The 21768-nt window shown below is 38.1% G+C and overlaps 1 protein-coding gene across 6 annotated transcripts in view; it reads left to right on the forward strand.

Annotated features, from left to right (window-relative positions):
- COBLL1 (cordon-bleu WH2 repeat protein like 1) overlaps positions 1-21768 on the forward strand; it is an 86197-nt gene that overhangs the window by 19793 nt on the left and 44636 nt on the right. For 2 of the 6 annotated variants that reach the window (XM_065670538.1, XM_065670541.1), the window contains exon 1: positions 17479-17734. The exons of 3 other annotated variants lie outside the window; for them this stretch is intronic. The gene's annotated coding sequence lies outside the window, so the exon portion shown is untranslated. Of the gene's footprint in view, positions 1-16254; positions 16356-17478; positions 17735-21768 lie in introns of those variants that run through there. One more of the 6 variants, XM_065670539.1, reaches the window with a different exon arrangement.

Genomic DNA, 21768 nt, shown 5'->3' on the forward strand with positions numbered 1-21768 from the left:
TTTGTCTAACAAGCTTAATTTGTGGCTGTCCCCACACTTTCAACACAAACCCACTTATGTATTGTGGTAACTGCAGTTACATGATTACATCAATTTTCCATGCACATTTAATTCCCAGTTCTACTGAGTTTGCTAAAGAAGTCTTCATGTATGCAGGCTACATTTTAAAACGAGGGGTAGAAATTCCTTTTTGATCCATCAGGTCATCTTGATAGCTGTTCTTTGTCTTCTAAGTAGGTGATAAAATAAATTTATTTCCTCTAAAGAAATGCAGAAAGCATAAGTTTTAGTCATATGTCAGCAAGAGACAGGGACAAGATTGTCATAGTGTCATCGGTCTTCTGCAACAGAGTTTTGGGATTCCTTCTGAGAGTGAGCTGATTGTAAGTCACCCATCTAAAGATTTTAGTTTGGCAGAATTTGTATGCATGTGCTGTTCAGTGAGACAGGATTTTTGTGTAAGTTTCTAGCCTCTGCTGTAAAGCACACCATACCAGCAGTGCAGATATTTTTGTCTTTTCTGGATTTTTAGAAATCATGCAGCAATTGGTTGTTCATCTAAAGGAAGACATTTGTGTTCTAAAAAAAATTATACACAGCTGTGTAGCCAAGTGACCCAAGCAAAATGAGTTCCCATGATCTATGTGTATGTGCAAGTGATGGGGACCAGAGCTTGTTCTTTGTCCAATAGCTCAGTTGTACATGGCCTTAGGGGAACGTGTGGCTGTGCTCCTTGCACTGTTAACTTCCCATGGGAATGTAAGAATGTGTCTCATTGCTGGCTAGGAGCAGTTCTGTGGAGGGTTTTGCTTTGCCTTTTAAAATTTGCTTTCTTATATCTAAATTTCTGTGGGTTGTATAGAAATTTGGGCTACATGTTGAGGAAGCGTATAAAATTTTGTGGTACTGCAGTTGCTAAGATCTGGACATAAGCGTTTTGTGTTGCAGTGGCAAAAGCTTTGCAGCCATTGAGTTTCTGTTCTTTATGTTCTTGAACAAGTACTTCTGTTCAAGGATATTTGGAAACAGAAGGGAGAGATGACTTAATTTAGTCATCTGCATAAATACATAGATACGAAGTTCTCGGATACCAAGGACGTAAAAACAGGTTTTTGGTTTGGTTTGGTTTTTGTTTGTTCTACAGTGGGTAAGACAAGGCTAGGATGGGCAGAATCCTTTCTTTAGTATTTGCTTCTTTTTTTTTTTTTTTTGAGTTAAAATTTTAGTGTATGATTTTATTACTTTTTTTTTTTCCCCTTGTGTGTGTGTAACCTCTCATCTAGAACTGAAAAGTTCTGTAATGGCATATCATAGACCAAATTCTCTTTAAGTTACTAATGACCAATTACGGAAGCTTAATGCATTGGCTATTTCTAATACTATGATAAGCAACATGGTTAGCAAAATCAGCAATATAGTTGCATGAATTTAGTGTCACCCTGAGGTGTTATTCCAAACCTGTGCAAAATATGTACAAATTAACTGAACACTTCTCTGTAAGGAAATTAAAAAGCATAAGGAAACACAACTCAAACAAAAGGCATTCTGGTTACTTCTACCATATATCATCTTATACACAGCTCTCTCAGAAGCCATACTTTTACAGGTCCAGTTCTATTTATCTTTCTATTAATAATGGTCTAGATGGCAATAGAGGTGGACAGAAAACTTCCTTGAAGCACTATTAGATTGCATCCAGTGTGTCTAATTTTAGCTAATTTTGTTTGGAATTAATGGGGCTCACTTCCACTAGTTGCACCAGCACATGACCTTGCTGTGTTATATGTAAACAGTATTACAGTTTATGTAATTGATGAACTGGGATGTTGATATATGAAGCGTTGTAAGTATAGCTATTCAGTGTCTACAAACGCTTCAGCAGAAGCCCTTGCTCTTCACACCCAAGCAGAGGAAACAATAATAACACCTTTTCAATAATAAGTACTTTCCTTTGTGTTTTATTGTTGGTTGGTGAGGGGTTTTGGGGAGTCGTAAATACTTTTCTATTAAATATACAATTTGTAAGAAATACTGACTACAGGCACTGAGTTTCTGGTGCCAAAATGGATTTATTTTACCAGGTTGCTACCTTGTTAGTTTAATATTAGTCGGGCACATGTTCTGAAACTGTTCATTAGAATTTAGAGTGCTTTAGTATGAAAGTCAGCAAAATAGGTAAATAATAAGCTTAAATCAAATTTGTATAGCTTTGGAAAGCAGTAGTTACATAACATCTGCCTTACCCAATGTTAAAGTTGCAGCTATAAGTGTATGTATTGCCAATATATTAATGCTTTGCTGTCTAATAGCAAAATAATTTCCATACACAGAGAGCAAATCATAGAATCATAGAATGGTTAGGGTTGGAAAGGACCTCAAGATCATCTAGTTCCAACCCCCCTGCCATGGACAGGGACACCTCTCACTAAACCATCCCACACAAGGCTTCATCCAACCTGGCCTTGAACACTGCCAGGGATGGAGCACTCACAACCTCCCTGGGCAACCGATTCCAGGGCCTCACCACCCTAACAGGAAAGAATTTCCTCCTTATATCCAATCTAAACTTCCCCTGTTTAAGTTTTAACCCATTACCCCTTGTCCTGTCACTACAGGAAAAAATCTTGGCAGCATAAAGAATTGTTTATAGTTGCTTGGCAGTTGAAACAATTACCAATCCACTCTTGAGCTGTTCTCTATTCTAAGGGAATAAAACTTTGTTTTTTAAGAATTCTTGCCCTCTGGGGTACGAAATGGCAGCAGATGAATTGATGTTCTAATTTATAACATGATGCAACTGAACTAAAATACAACTTCTTGCTCATTTTCATTTATTACTAGAAGCATTGTCAAGAAAGACTGTTGCTGATCATACTTTGAAACTGAAAATGATCTAGGACTTCAGATGACTAAAATGGTCATACATAGTCATATATTATCTGTTAATTTAGAATCTACTGAAATATCAGGTTTATACCTTGAAGGAGCCATTTGTTTTGTAAAGTGGAAAATAACTGTTGCAATCCTGGATGACCTCCAGATCTCCTTTTGAAAATCAGTTTCTTCGTTAAGTGAACAGGAATAGCTTTTCCTAAATATTTTGGCTTTTAAGTCAAATGCCAGGGATTGGAAATTTAGGGGAGAAGAAGCCAGCAAAGTAGGTTAGACTCCTAAGTCTAGCTTTGAAATATCTATTTTGGATGAAATTATGTATGAATCTTTTATACAGGAGAAGGAAAATGTTTCAAAAGGAAGTGATATGTTGAATGCATCAGTAAGATTTTTTCACATTTTCATCCACTTTCTCATAAGTTAATACTATTCTTCCTTTCAGAGGAAGAGAGAACTGTTTAGAGATTTTGCCGTCATAACATTGATAAGGTCATGGTATGAAGAAAATTCTTTAGCTTTTGTATGAAAATGCGCATGCTTCATGAAGACTTTTTCCTGAAGTTATTTCAAACTGAACTAACCCAAAATACATACCAGTTCTTAAAGTATCTTTACAATAGCATTCTTGTGGTAATGCTCTGAGGTGCCATTTAATGAATTTATAAAATACCCTGATATCTCTGCAGTAGAGTACCTTTTTTAAGATGTGATTTGTATGCTAGGGATAATTGGTTCTGGACATTACAGTCCAGAAAGAAAAGAAAACAAGAGAGAACCTCAGGAACCAGCATCCTGTTTTATACAGACGGGATTGGATATGCTCTGATTTGCCTGGAAAAGAATAAGCAGCTGAGTAGTTTCAGAATACAGGTACCTGCAGTGCCACCCTGTGGCTTTTTTTTTTCATGGCTCCTCTTCAACCAGTTTCTGTTCCCTCATCCCCAGCGGGAAGACTGCCTGTGAACTTCTAAAATGTCTGTATTCCTGGCTGCAGACTCTAACAGGTACAGTACAGCACAGTTCTTTGCCTAAGTTGTGTGAGGCAGCGTTATTTGTCCCCGATGAAACCTGCTTAGATGGAGAACCAGAAGGAGCGTTCCTGAGCAGTACTGGTTCATTCACTTACCACATCAAATCATTAAGCAATGGCTAGTTTGGTCCTTGAAAAGGAATGATAACATTGGAACCAGAAAGCAAAACAATTCACAGCAGTAACTAGAGGGAGCATGTTAAATGGTCTTATCTTTTCCGGTAATGCTACATATGCATATAGTTTATTTCCAGGTAGTCATTTTTATAGGAAGATGATTTAATTCTAAAAATATATTGTCTAGGTAGGCACCGAATCTCTTATGGAGATAGTTTGTATTCAAGTTGTATGTATTTTTGTTCACTTTAACTGAAGAATATCAGAGAGACTTTGTTCTTAAAAGCAATGCTATGCTATGAGGGATATGTTGTGCTTTGCTTTGCATCGTTCTAAAGAGTCACTCAGATCTTGGTGGGATGAGTACCTGCGGGTTTAAGACTGTGATTTTCATGTACAGGAATTAATAGAGTGTTGAACATATTTCATGCCAAGCAAGCACATAGGAAGGAACTTTCCAGCCCTTCACCTGCCTGGCCTGCCTTGTAGAGCAGAACCAGTTTTATTCCTCACAGCCAGCTTAGTTTAATAACATCTCTGGATGAAAGTCAGGGTTTTACCTTTCTGTATTTTCTTCCTGTTGTTCTGGCAGGGAACAGAACAGACTCCCTTGCCCCTTCTGCCTAGGTTGGAGCACTAACATCATTGCTCAGGGCAGGTGCCAGCAGCAGTTCCTTGGGCTTGCCACCACAGCCCACCACATGTCTCCAGTATACCAAAACCTGACCTGTCAAGATCTCCTAGTCCAAGAAGAGTATTTGGCTACGTTTTTGAGTGTTTAAAATCGGTGCCTTTAATGTTGTAAGAGTTTTTATTGTAATGCTTTGAATGTGCTTTCAGTATTTTCTTGCTACAAAAGTACTTAGTTACTTTAACAAAATGAACTTGCCATGTTTGCATCGTTCTGCTGTTGGCCTGATCACACTGCCTCAGTTTCCTTGCTTTCACAGAGTGCTTGCTGCCTGCCCCAGAGTTACTCATGCTGTGCGAAGGTAGGACGAGTGACTAAGGGGACAAATCCTGTCTGGGCTAGCAAAGCCTCCATGTGTGTTATTCACACACGTCTAGGCTTCGGCATATTCACTGAGAGCTTTGTATTTTTCTGTAATAGAAACATAAATATAAAGGCATGGTAAGTATCAAGCTGTATATTTAATACATATGGGCTTTCTCTGATAAGCAGGTGCTTACATTCATGTTTGTGTGCTAACTGCAGAAGTTATACTTGGCCTTTTCTAGAAAGTGATTGTTTCTTTTTTTCCGAATTCATGTATCTTGCTTATAAAGTGGAAGTACAGGCATGTGAATGTGGGATCTGAGTTCTTTCAGAATTTGGTTTTTGTAAAGCAGTTTTGATTGGTTTAATACTTGCTGTTAAATACATGTTTTCAGGAGCCTGGATTTCCTGGTAGTAACAACCAAAGGTAGAAATGGATGTAAAGGCAAGTCCTGGAGAAATTTTTGATTACTTGTCTATATTTGGGAAGCTTGTTTGCTCTTTCTGCCACACATCAGGCTTCTGCAGCAATTGGGATGCGTAAACTAAAGCGTGATTTAAGGTAGTTATTGCAGAATCTCTTCAGGCTGCTATAAACTGTAATAGAAGGAACAAGTTCATTGTGGCTTAGATTTTTTTGTTCAGTGGATGTTTTTTCAAATGATTCAAGTTTAAGTCATGGACAATTCTGGTTGCTCTTTCTTCAGATGGAAAACATAATACTAAAAGGTACATGTGCATGTACATTCTTGTGTATCACAGGTCCTATCTTGAGTCATTCCTGTATTAGAATTTTGGCTAACAAAATGTCTCGCTTCATACCCTAGATTACAAAAAGACTGCAATTTTATATAAAGAAAATACATTGAAAAACTTACACCATGTTCTGGTAAGACATCAGCATTGTGAATAAAAGCCTGTTGGTGCCTGTGATGGCACTTTATTTCATCGGGAAAGAAAATCTGTGCTTGCTGTTATAAAAGTGAAATTCAGGACCGTGCTTTACACCCTTATTTATGTATCTTTTTAATGAATACTTTTGTTTATATCTTTCCAATAAAATGAAAGAAAGAAAAATTGTCCCTTACAAAACTACCTTTAGGAACCTTTATGAAGAGTTGCTTTTTGGTTTTTCCAAACAGTCCACAAGGGGAGGGGAAAACAAAACAAAAAACCCAAACAACCCCCACCAGCGTGATACATGGTGTTCCTTTGGTTCTGTTATATGCTATGTCTACCATGGACTGACAGAAAATTGTCAGCAACAGCCACCTACCTATTTGCCTTTCTGTTGAAGGCTTGTGAAGTTTACAGGGCTAAAGTAAAACACGGAAGCATAAAATCTTGGTGATATTATATGCCTGAGATTGAAAATAGATAATGTCAGGTAAGCAAACCGAATGTTCTGTGGCTGATGTATCACTCTACAATAATATAATGCCTTTTTAGCAGCACATCAAGACAAGATGCCAAGAAACATTTGTGAACTTACTGTGGCGTAAGAGGCCTTTTACTGCATGAGTAAATATTTTCTTCCATTTCTCCGTCCCACTCTCATCTACCAGAAATCAGCTTCATTAAACGGTGCTGTTGGCATTTCTCCTTTCCTCCTGCTTTCATTCATTTTGTTCTTTGTAAGCTTTTTTTCATTTGGTAGGACTTCAGTATTTGTACTTCACACAAATAAAAGTGTTTGAATATTTGTATCACCTCTTTTTTAACCTTTTCTGATTAGGTAGAAAATCAAGCTGGCAGTCTTGCTCTGTGAAGAGCTTACAAGGATTTAAGATGTTTTAACATAAAATTTTAAGCACCCCTTTTGTACTATTGCACAGGAGAGGCAGGCTGCACAAGTGGCATAGCACTGTTTGATGAGCTGTATACCCTTGCAATTAGGGAACATTATGGAGCAGATCATCTTAAGTGCCATCATGCAACACATACAGGACAACCAGGTGATCATATCTAGTCAGCATGGGTTTATGAAAGGCAGGTCCTGCTTGACCTGGTCTCTGTGACAAGGTGACCCGCGTAGTGGATGAGAGAAAGGCTCTAAACTTTAGTATAGCCTTTGACACTGTTTCCTACATTCTTCTGGAGAAACTGGCTACTCGTGGCTTGGACTTGTGTACTCTTTACTAAGTGAAAAAACTGCCTGGATGGAAGAGACCAAAGAGTTGTGGTGAATGGAATTAAATCCAGTTGGTGGCTGGTTACAAGTGGTGTTCCCCAGGGCTCAGTATTGGGGCCAGTTCTGTTTAATAACTTTATTAGCTATCAGGATGATAGGATTGAGAGCACTCTTAGTAAGCCTGCAGATGACATCAATCAGGACAGGAGTGTTGATCTGCTTGAGTATAGGAAAGCTCTACTGAGGGATCTGGACAGGCTGGATCAATGAGCTGAGGCTGTGTGGCATTCAACAAGGCCAACTGCTGGGTCTTGCACTTGTATCATAACAACTCCATGTAATGCTCAAGGCTTGGGGAAGAGCGGCTGGAAAGCTTCTGGTCAGAAAAGGATCTGGGGGTGCTGGTTGACAGCCAGCTGAACATGAGCCAGTTTGTGCCCAGGTGCCCAAGGTGGCCAACAGCATCCTGGCTTGAATCGGAAACAGTGTGGGCAGCAGAACTAGGGACATTGTTTAATAGGGGACTTGGCAGTGTTAGCTTAACGTTGGACTCTGGACTCTGACCTTGAAAGTCTTTTCCAACCTAAACGATTCTTTGATTATGTCATTCCATAGCATAGGGTGTTGTACTTAGTTTCTTGAATATCTGGTTTATCTAGTAGCAGTTTCAAGGAGCCTATGAGCTACTGTTGAGATGCATGGAAGGTTTCTGCTTTCAAGTGGGTGTTCCAGCAAAATATTAGCATGATGGAAGCTCTGTCAATTTTTTGCCAATGTAAAATATATTCTCCTCCCTCCCCCCACATGCCCACATGATTGCTTATGGCAGGAACTGAAGCACTTGTTTTTGTAGCAGTTGTGAGCCCTTTTTTTTCCTTTTTAAAATTTAAATCATAATGGTGTAAATATTACTTTCAGGTTGCTAACCTGTTACCTGGTCTTGGAGATATTTTGAACGACTTTGTTAATAGTACCATACTGTCTCTGCTATATCTAGAATGAAGTCTGTATTTTGGGAGGTGTATTTTCTTTCCTTTTTTTAAACTTTGTTGATTCGAGCTTTCTTCTTTTGAATGCTAGAGAGAATCCCCGAACATGACTAGCCGCCTCTTCCAGAAATTGGTTTGGTATAGTCAAATTTAGTTGTCCATGGCGTTGATTCCAAAGATAAGTGCTTATCTGAATTAAAGAGCTTGTGTGTACATATAAAGTAAGAACATTGTACATTGTATTTTTCTTCCTCATTCCTTTCATGGGTAGCAGGGAACCTAGAGGCATGTTGTTTCCCACGTGCCGTCTTTACAGCTGTGGGGTTTTGCTCTGTAGGTAGCTGCTTACCCCTTTGGAACAAAGGCCCTCCTGTAAATCAGTTTCAGCTCCTGTAAAAGAAACTCTGATCTGAATTGTTTGATGTCATCTTTAAAAAGGGAAAGGCTTTTCATTACAAATTTCGATCCCAGTGCAATTAACTCTATATTTTTCCGTTGTCATGCATTTACTTCACTTTAAGGAAGTACATGAAACTTGCATAATAGAGTTTATAGCTGTAGTATAGTGTTTGCTTTTGTTATTTATTTATTTTTTTTCCTTTTCTTTCTAATTTATCATCTGATAAGCACAGGAACTCCAAAGATCAAGAGAGCATCACCAGATACAGTTCTGCAGAACAGAGTGAGGGAGTGCTAGATGAAGCAAACACAAGGTGTCCTTGCTTCACGAACTGTTTAGCATTGAAACACTCCAATCATTTTTTAACATTTTGGGAAGAGCAGAGCGAGTGCTGCTAAACTCGACCACAGGTGCAGGTGTTTAAAAACAGTGCTATACTATGTATAAACATCTAGAACAAGAGACTTGTTCAACTCCTGCTTAAATCTATGTCAAAATTCCTTACAGAGCAGTGCCATAAAAAGATCTGTCAAAGTACAGACTATTCTGTCAAGGAATGGATATAAGAACTCATATGTGAAACTGGATCTGAAAGTTTCTGAATTCAAGCATGGGATTTTCCAGCAGGAAAATCACCGTGGGAGCTTTATTTTGTCTGTCATTTTTTGTTTAACTTTCTAGGCCTCTGAGACAGATTTAAGGAAGCACAGTAACTCTGAGTAATTCTCAGATCTCCAAAAACACTGCGGGTTTTTTCCAGTTGTCTGTTCATTTGATTGTTGAATCCCATAGTGACATTTAGTGTTCCAGAAAGTCTTTGTTGTGCATGGCTTCCGCTGGTTAAGAAGATAATACTGTTTCAGTTCTCCTTAATGTTGTCTAAATAAATGGTGAAGAAATGGGAGGGCTCCAGAATCTTACAGAATAGTCATAATAATAATGTGTTTGTTAAATAATAAGGTGGTTGTTAGAAAATCCGAATTCTCCTTCCCTACAGTTCTTTGTCATGAGTTTGGGGGCTTAATAGATTATTTTTAGCATTACAACTTTTTAAGAGTTGGATATCGTCTCTTTTTCACTATGTAACTTAAGTCACAAGTCAAGTTTTCCACATTTTTCCTTTCATGATGGCTTGGCAGTAGCTATCCTCTTTTGAACCACTAGCACTTCAAAAAGCAGTATTTTTGTTTCCGTTGGACTTTGCCTGGTACCTCAGAATGATACTACTTGCACAAGAGTGCTGCATTTTCTCAATGTAGATTTTGGGTGATGGTAGTTAAAACAAAGAAAGAAACAAAAAGCCCCAGAAAAATCCAGCACCAAGATTGAATAGTATTTTGGGACGTAGTTCTGCAGAGCTACTGGTTTTCTTGTGCCACATCACTAAGTGCAGGTATTGGTTATCTGGGGATATGCCTGTACCACCCACTGAAAGCCTGAGCGGGGCGTGGGTATGGCTGTGCACTGCAGCTGTAATCTTGTAGTAAGGAAGGTGCAATGTCATCAGTTAGTAACTAGTGTGTGGATTATTAACCCCCAGAGGGCTTTTAGCTGTGAATGCCACATCCTTCACTATTATTTTAATCATATTGTTTAATTTACAGCTAGTATTATGCCTGTCTGTGTTACAGCAGCAGCTTCATTTATGGAAGTGACCTGAATACAAGATTTGTGGTGATTTTTCTTTTTTTCTATATCCTAGATTTAGTGCTATGTTGGTGTGGTGCTAAGCATGTGTCATGTTCAGGTTTTTGTGGATGATTATAAACTGGGATTATAAAAATGAAAGGAATTACTTAATCAGTGATTTTATGGTAACATTGTAGCAGTAGACCAGGAGTTGTTAATCATAACTTTTCTGTAGAGTGTTTGGTGTAGTGTGTGTTTGAAGAATTCTGTAAGTGTAATTTAGTATCTCTAAAATAAAACCAAGCTGAAACTTCCTAGAGGCAGCTGAATTAGGCCTGTTTGTGGCCTTCCTGCCTACACACGCTGCTAAATAAAATAATACAGTTGTTTCACAAACAGAGGGACGGTTATAAAGGTACCTTTACTGTGACATTAAATCTGTCTTGAGAGCTTTCCCAGAAACATGAATATCGTAGTTATATGATTAAACAATAAGGAAACTTTCTGGCTTGTGCACTTCCTCAGGCTATTAACCTAACCACTAATTAACCAACAGGAAATTCCAGACCTGAAAGTTTCATTATTGCTATACTAAACTGTGAAAATATAAGTGTGTTAATGAGGATTTCATTATAGCCATCTGTAGCTTGTTTTTAAATTGTGTCAAAGCAGGAAAAACATAATACACCATCTGTTCTCTGGCCATAGCAAGTTGACACAAAAAATAGTAAAAAGAAAATCCCCCAGTTAACAACCCCAATTGCCTCTTATTTCTTATCTTTCGTTTGTGGCAACCACTAGTGCCATGGTGTTAATACCGGTGTAGTAATTGGTCATTTTCCCCTTAAATGATGTATTTATTTCTTTTTTTTTTGTTTACAATTTCTATACTGTAACTGCAGTGTTCAGGGAGGAAGAGGTGCTGACTTTCCAAAATGGTAATTTCTGGGCAGTTAATGACCCCTCAATTTCAGTGTCATATTCTTTCAAATACGTCTGGATTGCCAAAATTCAGAAGCTGAGAGGACTGTTTTAGAATTTACAGTTCTTTTTGGTTTTAAGTAAATAAAAACTTCTGGATAACATCTATTAATATTCTTTCAGAATAGTGGGTATGAATTGAAGCATTTTGCTGTCGTAAGACCCTGGGGCTTTTGCTGCTGCATTTACCTTAACCCTTGTATTGCTCTGTAGAGCTTAATTCCTACAGAGTTTCCAAAGTTCCTTGATTTGTAATTCTCTTTAACCTTGAAAAGGAAGGATGTTGTGATGTATTACTGTGCACTTACCAATGAATATTATGGATTCTTAATTGTCAGATGATCGTAGGTGTAATGCAGGTAGTGCCTCAGGTGAGAAAAAGGTAGTGGTCCCATGGAAAAAGTTACAAAAATTGCTCTGAGGAAAAGAATTGGCACAGAAGAAAATTCTAAAACAGCTTTGGGATAGTGAGGCAGATCTTAGCAGCTGAGATGAAATGTGACTCAGTAAGGTCATAAAATGTGCTAATGCTTGCATATTACCTTTTGTGCTGAGTAGGGAGATGAGTGATCTATGACATGAAAATGAGGATAAAGGGGTATAACTGAGATAGAACGGTGAAAGGGTTATGCAGCAGTTTAAGGGAAGTCACTCTGTGGACAGGCAGCTTAAAATATGGGCTTGTCCTTTTGTTCCCAAAAGTTTTCTGAGTAAGTACTCTTTATATTCTGAATTTGCACAGTGACTAGGACAGCTTTCGGGAGGGCTCTTAAGTGCTACTGTAGCATTCAAGATAAACTATAAATTTGGTGGCTGAACTTAAGATCTGTTTCTCTGCGGGCTGTGATGCAACAAGCACAGTTAGACTAAAATAAGGAACTCTGATACAGCAGTGTGTCTACAGAGTAGATGTCTTTATACTGTAAAAATATAAAAAGAATCTTAAGCTCTGTGCTGACCAAGTGGATGAGGAAAAGCCAGCTGACACAGTCTTTCTAGTCATTCAGAAGGATTCTAGTAGTCTCTAACTTTAAGCCTTTTAGAAAAAAGAAACAAACATGCAGTAAGACAGTAGACCTTGCATGGCTCCAAAATAAGAACAGAGATACGGGAAACGGTGTGCTGTGAAGGTGAGGGGAGGCCATGTTGGAGTTCCACATGGATCTGAGCTGGAACTCTTAGTTCAACATGTGGTTAATCTAGAAAAGCAGCCGAATAATGAGGTGGCAGTTTGGTGACAGTAAAAAGTTGTTATTTGTCGTAATGAGAGGAGACATGACTCTAAAGACTTGCAGAAGGTTTTTACAAAAATAAATGGATGATAAAATGAGATTAAATTCACTTTATATAAATGTAATAATCAGTTTGGCATGTGTATTAATAAAGAAGTAGAGAAGAAAAGAGAAAACGTGATTATGCCACTGTATAAATCCATAATGACAATGCAGTACGCAGTTCTGGTCTCTGTCATCTCCAAAAGAAGGTAGTAGAATTGTAGAAGGTTCAGAGAGGATAGACAAGGGTGGCTAAAGGTGTGATATGGATTTCATATAAGGATATATTGACGTGGTCTCTTGGCTCTCATGTTCTTATGTTTACCATTTATACATGTACTAGTTTATTGTCCTCTGACTGTTCCAAGTAAGTGAAAAGAGAACATGTGACATAATTGTAATGATGCTGCATAAAATTCTTAAACCAAATGTTAAATAATGGAAAAATAATTAGCTCCCCTCACCCACCCCACCCCCACCCCCCTGATGTCAAGTGGTTGTACAATATATAATCAGCTTTCCTTGTTGATGTGTGACTTGCATAAGAAAAAACAAGTTCTTGGTCTGCTTCCAAGCTATTTGGAAGCCTCTGTCTATGCTCTCTTCTCCAGTTCTTTTTGGTAGAACAAAACTATTTGCCTTTCCCTGGAGACTTGACTGTGTTGATCCATCACAGATGAGATGTCATCTCAGTAGGTGGAAAGCAACTGGAGGAATAGAGTATTTAATGAAGAAGGTATTTAATATGGAAGAATGCCTATTCTTACCCTAGTAATCCAGGTTTCCTGCTATTCTTGCTCCTTTCAGACTCAAGCTTCCCATGGATATTACTTAAAAAAAAATAATCATTGCTATTTTTGGGTTAGATGGAATATCAGATAGTTTTTGAAAAAGTCTAACAATAGAGACAATGGGTTCAAAGAGCTCCCAGCTTCACAGATAGGTTCCTATTGGGGATTTTTAAAAAACAGATAGTAATTCTGACCAGCTTTTCCGTATGAAGTAACTGATGCACATCTGTTGAGTTTTAACAGTCTATTGGTCTTTTGGAGGGCTTTTTTGTTTAGTTGTTTTATTTTCTTCTGCTGGTGCAGTTGAGTATTTACTCAATGCTTTGGGTAATCAGGGACAAGTGAATCTGAGGGTATTAAAGATCTAATAATTAATATTGGGAAGCTCTTGTTTTACTCCCCTCAGTAGTATCTGTAAGTTTTCATAGCTTTTTGGTCTTGGAAACAATTCTGTGGATCAAAGAGCATACATGCAAGAAATAAAATAAATTCCATGTTTCTGATCCATTCACGTGTTCCCTTTTGCTGCTAATATAGTTTATTTTCTTTTTAGGGAATGTTTGCTAATACAGCCTTGCCAAGATGCGTAATTTAAGTACATGCTTTATGGAAAAATGAGAAGCATTTTAAAATTCTAATCCTAAAATAATTCTAGAAAAACATTCTAATACCTTTCCCCTAAATTTTTATTTTATTTCCCGAAATACCTTTAATACCCTGCCTAAGCTCACTTCCTGCACCCTCTTTTTTTTAGTTCTCAACGTTTTACATTTCACAAGTGTTCTAGGAACTTAGAAAAAAAAATAAAATGCTAGTAGCCTGGGCTGAGTGATATCGGTGGGGGAAAAAGTAAAGTACCCATCTCTGAGATGCAGGGGAAACAGCCAGGCACGTACTTGCAGAAATGGAAAAACTTTATTTTCTTTCCTTTCAGGTTATCTGCCATCTTGGACACTTGCTTATTGCAGTCAATAGTGTTAAGTTGCATTGGTGACTCCCTGAATGAAAACCACATGATTTTTCAAGTGATAAATTTACTGCTTCATATGTGAAATCCATAAGAAGGGAATTGCTAAGTAGAGAAACAGTATGTAAAATTTAGTACCATAAGATACCGGTAGACTAAAAAAAAACCACAGACAAAAAAAACCAAACCAACCAAACAACAACAGAAAACCCCAACCCTCCCCCCCGAAAAAACGCCAAACAAAACGGATATTATTGTGAATATTAATTGACTATTTCTAGGTACAGCCCTTAGACCTGGAGGATAATTAGTGCCTCCAAGTGGAATTCCCAAGTGTTTTGTTCTGTGTAGGCCATACTAGCCATATGGAATGTGTTGGTTGGTATTTTAGGCAACACTGATACCCTGTCTGCACTGAAACCTTTACTACTGGTGATTCAGCTGCATCTGCATTATCTCTGTCCACACCTTTTGAAGCAATTGAAATTGTTTCAGGGATTTCTATTCTTTGTATTGCTAACTCTTGAAGTTTGGTTGCAGAGTGCAGTTGACTTGGAACACGGCAGATTGATCTGATTGTTTCATTCGGCCTTACACAAAACTGACATTTCTGCTTTGTCTGTTGTAATGGGGAGTGGATGCTGGTGGCAAGACTTCTCAGGTAAGAGAGGCTAGATAAGGAATCCTCAGTAATGTTCACTCAGCACACTCACATGCTCCCGCAGAGGTGTTACCCTCTCACTGAAGCGGGACACCAGCCACTTCAAAACATTGTGGCCTGATACAGATCTAGGAGCAACACTTACCAATGACAGGAACCTGCAGGATGTTGCTGTTGATGATAGTGTTTTCCCAAGAGCAAGCATTAAGCACTTTGTTGACTGCATTGCTTCCCATTCCCTGAGCAGACTTAGTTGTAAACAGTCCTGACATGTTTGTGTGTGTTAGGTTTGATTTTTGGGAAGAGGTAAGTGAACTGAGTTTTAAGCAGCTTCTGTTTTTAACTGACAGAGATCAAGCTTCTGTGAAGTATCCTACTCCAAACACTGATAAGTGGTTTTTTGTTTTCCTGATAGCGTAAATATTGTACTTTATGAAATTGATTTGTCAAGATCTTAAGTTTCAATAATTTTGTAGGTACTGCTGATTTATCAAATTAACTGGATGTGAATGGGTATTTGCCTCTGCTGCCTAACCATTCTGCTGATCACTAAAATTTGCTCACTTGATCTGTTTATCTTACAGACAGAGAAGTAGGGAAAGCTAAGAAGCATGGAGGGAAGGAAGAGTCCTAATTCCAAAACTTCCCATTAAACTTGTCTTGCAAGAATAAAAGGGGCATGGAAAATAGGATTGGATTCTTTTTATGATTTAAAGCCACAGAAGGCATAAGAAAGCTAGTTAATACTCTGTTTTGAATTGGCTGGAGTACATATGTCGGGATTAATGGCTATACAAATCTCTAGATGTACTCTGTAGGCTGTTTGGTCAGGTGGTGGGATTATAAATAGGTAGGCTTACTGATGTCACCAGTAGCACAAGGGAACAACAACGAGCTTGCTGTGCACACGCACACTTCATCCCTTCTACATACATATGCTGTTGAAAGAGATTCACTTGATTTTAATGGAGAAGAAAAACCTGTATTATCTTGGAGGTAAGCTGAAAAACAGTGAAATCACTTTTGGTAGTTCTTCCCTGTCCTTGTTTATAATTAGCAGAATGGCTTCACACTAATACTTGTATTATCTTACTGGGTAAAGATAAATACTGACAGTAATTTGTTTGCTATACACAGATAAAAAATTGACCCACAACACTGTTCTGGTGGCTGTAAATGGGAATTTTGGAGGTGTTTGGTGTAAAGTGACACACATTTTGCAAGACTATTTTCAAGGATGCAAATGTTGGTATTTGCACAACATTTGCTTGCTTGTTGGGTTCGACTTGTCCTAACACCTGCTGTGAAGAAAAATATTTACCAGTAATTACATATCTGCAGCAGCATTTAAGTCATTGCTCTTTGAGGGAAGGTGGAATTCAGGTGCAAGTCAGTACATAAATTGCTGGAGCTCAAACATAGGCTTGAAGAAAGAAAGAAGAATTAATATCTGTTGTCGTGTTTTCAGAGAAATTGTGTAATTCTTCTAGTCCAAGGTACAAATGCTTTCTTTATCGTGTTTCTGGCTCAAAGTTTAGGCCTTGTAAAGGCCTGTGAATTTATCCATGTGGATGCACTGCTGAAATTTCAGTGGTGCATTTCTGTGTATAGAAGATGTTCCATATTTTAAGTTGATGATTGGGGCCTAGGAGCTCAGATGAGGTTACCGAGTTTATTTTAAATGAGGAATGTTGTTGTTTCATGCAGACTGCAAGGCTTTTCTAACTTAGATTGTCTTTCATCTGATTTTGATCTAAAATTTTGTTTGTAAAAAAAAAAACCATGTGTTGTTTTTAATAATTTTTAAAAGTCAATGCCTGTAGCATTTACTATACTAGTCCTTGATGTGTATTCCTTGGATATTATATAACTTTCTTTTGTCATGGAAAGCATTAAAACAATTTTGTCATACCTAAATAGACTAAATACCTAAATAACTACAAAGTGCCAAGATGCACCTGGCTTACAGCAATAAAGAAATAATTTAAGAAATCTTGTCAAGTTGATCTTGTTGTAAAAGTCGATATGCTTCTGGCACTGAATCATATGTTAATATGTTAAAAACTCAGCAGTGAAAAATACTGGGTGTAAACACGTGATAATGAATGTTGAAAAGGATGAGGGGGTGAATATAGGAGTGTAGTAATTACAGCAAATTATTCATCAGCATAGCTGTATAGGAAAGTTTCTCTACATTCCCCAGAGCAGACTGCTGGTTATGATTATAATTGTTTTAAAGATTAGTAAGAAGTATTGTTCTCTATTTCCTACTTTATAGTTAATGCTGACATCCTGTGCCATTTTCCGAAAGAGCAGGGGCTTTCTAATGGGAGTAATGGGTCACCCAAAACAGCTTTGGTACTACCACCATCACTCGGCAAGCCAGCTTTCTTTGAAGAAATATCATCTTTCCTTCTTTGCCTGTTGAAAGAGTCCAGTAAGACATGGATTTAGGAGATTTTGAGTGTGCAGAAGAAAGTGGAGAAGCTTTTTTGTGTAGATGAGTTTGTGGAGGAAATAATAGCATTCATTTTGGGCCCCAAATTGCCAACCAATGAGGGAGTTCAAGTTAAAGTAGGACAAAGGGGAGGGAGCTTCCACTGTCAGTGGGAGCAGAGGTGGCTATGAAACTGCTGGTTGGGTTTATGCTCCAGAGAAAGCTGGGACGGGACTTCTGGCTGTGCTTTGTACCACCCATCTCCCCTCACACAGTGAATAAGCAGTCAGGCTTGGGCACTAGCAGCAGCACTGACATCTTGGGAGGTAGTAAATGCAACCCTGTTCCTGAAGGTAAGGAGCTTTGCTTTCTGAGGAGGATGGAGGAGAGTATGCACTGAGGAAGATGTGGAAGATGAGCAGAAGAACACAGTGGCAGGTAGGTACTCAAAGCATGTTTTCCTAGTTTTGCAAGGAGTGTTAGCCGGAGATGATCAGTGCTTCTGTTTGGGAAACTAAAACTGCGTTGTTCATGTTTTGGGAGGAACCTCTTTATTACATCCTACCTTTCAGGGAGGGTATTAACTGTCAAGATGCTTCTCTTGCAATCTAATAAAGAAAAACACTTGTTTAGTACACTTTTTTCTCTTTCATTTACTTTACTGTAATGAGCGACGGTGCCTTGTTTGCTGATAATGGTGGTCTCTGTAGAAACTGTCTATCCATTCTTCACATGTCACATAGCACCTATAGGTTATATATATATATATATTATATATATATATAAAGCTTCTTGCTCAGGATGGGAAACTTTCCTTACTTCCCATTCCCTTCCAGTGCTTAATGCCATACATGTTCTCCAGTTTACTAAACCCTCCTATTTCTTGGTTGTGCAAATGAACAAAACATTTTGAAGTGTTACCAAACTCCAGGTAGCTGAAGGATGTAACTGCTAAGAGAAGGCTCCTCTTGGCGAAAGAGCTTTCTGCAAGGGAGAAAGTTTGTTCTATTCCGAACATAAAAAAAAAAAAACAACCCACAAACCCATAATTAGCTGCAGTGAATTCCAAAGTTTCATTGCCGTGCTTGGCTTAATTATTCTTCCTGTATCTGAATCCCTGTTGGGAAATGGGACAGTCACAGCTGAGCCCAGCCTTCTATACCAGCAAATAAGAAGAGGGAGTAAAGTTTCTTTTCTATTGCTACTGCAGAGCTTCCTAGCTGCTGCCCTGCATTATTTTCTCTATTACCCAGCCATACCTGCACCCACGTACCTATATTTGAGGCATGTGTGTATGTGAGGAAAAAGGGAAGGGTCCATATTAGCCTCTGGCTGCTGTGGTTATGGAGTGGCTCTGCTTTTCTTTTCCTTACCCTTCCCAACCTCTAAATCCATGCAGTGCCTGCCTCCAGTGTTATTTCTAAAACGTAGTTTTGAACAGGAGAGAAAAGCAGCAGCAGAAAAGCTCAGATAAATTGACAATTCTTGCCTCTATTGATGTTCAGAATAGCAGCTGAAAATGCCATGAGCAGATCTAGGTATTTCATCTACAGGCTTTGAAAAGACAGTGGTGTTATACCTGCTTTCATGACAAGGAGATAATGGCCAGAAGGGCAGATTCAGGTTTTACTCTATTTGAGAGCCCTTAATTGAACTTTTCTTACTGCTCATGGGAGAAAAACATCTGTATGAGCATCCTTTTATAGCAGTCCTTGAAAAAGATTTGAGAGTTTGTTCCTAGTGGAGGTAACATAGGTTTGCTTGAGTTTTAAGCGTTTGTTAGATTTACGAGTGTATCAAAGGTTAAGCTCCCCCTTTCAGTTCAAGCTGCTCTTTGTTTTCTTTTCCTGTTTATTCAGCCTGTTATATATTACTCAATTACTGTTACAGATTTACTGCTTTCTCTTCCCTGCTGTCCTTTCTTTCTGTCAGGCTGTTTTCATAACTGTAAATATAATAGAGGCTAAATGAGTTGTATGAAGTTTTGATAGTTTTCAATGCCTTTCAAGTTTTTTTGTACTTTATTTTGGTAGTAAATCTGGATTGGTTTGTTTTTTTTATGTCTTATGCCTTATGAAAAGGTTGCAAATAGATAGAAGTATCTGCTTACTCAGAGATATGTTGCACATGGACGTGCCAAGTTTGTATTTTGTGCTAGCCATATTTACTTCAGAAATCTAAGTTCCTAACCTCGTTAGAAGCAATGTCGTTGGAACAAATTTTCAATTACACCTCTTTTTTTATTCACTCATTTGCTTCTTAGAAGAAAAAGAAATACTTCTTTTGGCACAATAGAATGTGCTGTAAAGGAACTTTTGTATTAGAACACATTTCTATAATTCCTCATTAATGGTAATAAACTAATTCATAGTATAAGTTGTTTTTTAGCCTCTGTTGCCTGCTCGGATTCTGACCTCTTGGCTGTCTTCCTAACAGCAAGACAATTTTTACCTCTAGAGAGGAGCTAACGATGTTTTGTTGCATGGCATAAAACAACACTAAGTCAGGCTGTCCATGCTCAGGAGTTGGATAGTCTTTCCCGTGTTTTTTCCTATGTTTTAAGTGACCTTGAAAAGGTCATTATAACAGTAGTTATAATTTGGCTTTAATGAATGAATCGTTTTTCGAGAAAAGTTTTAAATTTGTACTTGATTTAATCTTGTTCAATGTTTGTACTGGACTTGCGCTAAGAGGCGCACAATTAAAAGCATGCCCCTACCATACATGTTTGTGTTTACATTGCCTCTGAATCACCCTTTTTTTCTGTGTAATAAGGGAAAACATTGCATGAATTATGGCTTGGGTACAGTCTCTTCTGTTTTCAAGACTGCCACTGCCATGGGGACAGACAATCAGACTGGCAAGTGTCTGTTCCAAGTGGTCTGGAGGGAACTGAAGGGTTCATTTGCTGCTTTCTTGCTTTTAGTGTGAACCAGACGTCCAAAGATTCCATTAAGCTTTCACCTTACTGTCATGGTTACCGTGCCACTTCTGTGATTTATTTCTCTCTAGGATAAGTCTTCTTTAAAAAAATCTTTTCTTCAGAGCTATGGGCTAGTTGGGGGAAGTGCGGGTGGGTGGAGGATAGGGAGGATTGCACACATCCCGTTGACTAGGAAAACTTTTCTCTAGCAAGAGCTTTGAAACCATTAAAGGAATGTGTTTTCTTGATCTAATTATTTATGGAAAGAGAGTGGAAACGAAGGTATTCTACCTTTCTTGCTTTTGTCGTAGCAGTCATCTGCGTATAGCCATAAGTAAGAGAATATCTGCAGATGATTTGTTATTTGCTGGAACCTCGCTAAGTAAACCTGTAGTGATAATTTTCAAAGATGAGCTCAAGGAATCTTATCACCTGTAACATTGCTACTGGCATGTCAGCTGGCGTAACAGTTGCACAACATTTTTTTTATGTTGGGAGAGCTATTTACTTAGTGCCTCATTTCTAGCTCCATCTTATCTAATATTTTTAAAATACCAGTTTTATTTGCAATTTTAGTCTCCTTTCAGCCCTGGGAATCTATAGATAAATGCACTGTGAAATACCCTTTTATCATAAAAGACTTCCAAATTGTTCATTTGTTCCTCTACCTGGAAATTGAACTTCAGATGTGTTTCTGAACTTCATGGGTTTTGGGTACCTACTGAGCCACCTGCTAGACACAATATCCATACAATGTAAGCTCAGAATCTTCCCCAAATAACTAAGCGGATGAGTTCAGAACCTGAAAGCTCATCTTTCTTCATGGAGAAGGTACAGCAAATGTCTTTCCTTTTTTTTTTGTCCTGCATGCATCATAAGCCTGGCTTGAAGGGATAACCTAAGAATGGACAATGCTTGACTTGCATTGATCCAGACCTTGATCTTAACATCCAGGTGGTGCTTTTATAGTAGAAATAAAGAGATAGACTGTATCAAACAGTGATATTGATCTACAGATGAAAGCCAGGACCAAGGCTGATAGGCACATTATATAGATACTGTGAGGCTGTACAGCAAATACTTGGATTGCTTAATGTTAAGGAAAAAATGTTAGAATATTGCAGTATGTTAAAACTAAGTTAAAAGTAATCTTTTTGCAGCACTTTTAGCAACCCAAATTTTGTGTAGAAACCTCTGTGTCTGGCCATAACTTAGTGAAGGTGAATAGAATGGGACATTTCAACTAGCCAAGCTCCAGTTAAAAAATATTATTTTCAATTCCACTTAAAAGAGAGGTGCTTTTAATGAGCAACAGAAAACTGTTCTTTGAGCGTGATTTTTAACCATTGCTTTGTCAGATATTAAATTAGCTCTAAAAATAAAAAATTAGTAATTTGCAGGCGCTGTAGGGAAAAATTCCATTGCTGATACTTTAGAAACAAAATTGTAAGTCTTCTAATATGCAGAACAAATCTTAATGTTTTGAAACAGCTTTTCTGTTGTATAGCAGAAGTTGTCTGGTCTTAAGGATTGTGATTGAGAAAACTAT

This window comes from Lathamus discolor, chromosome 3 (genome assembly GCF_037157495.1).
Source record: "Lathamus discolor isolate bLatDis1 chromosome 3, bLatDis1.hap1, whole genome shotgun sequence".
Classification (NCBI taxonomy): domain Eukaryota; kingdom Metazoa; phylum Chordata; class Aves; order Psittaciformes; family Psittacidae; genus Lathamus; species Lathamus discolor.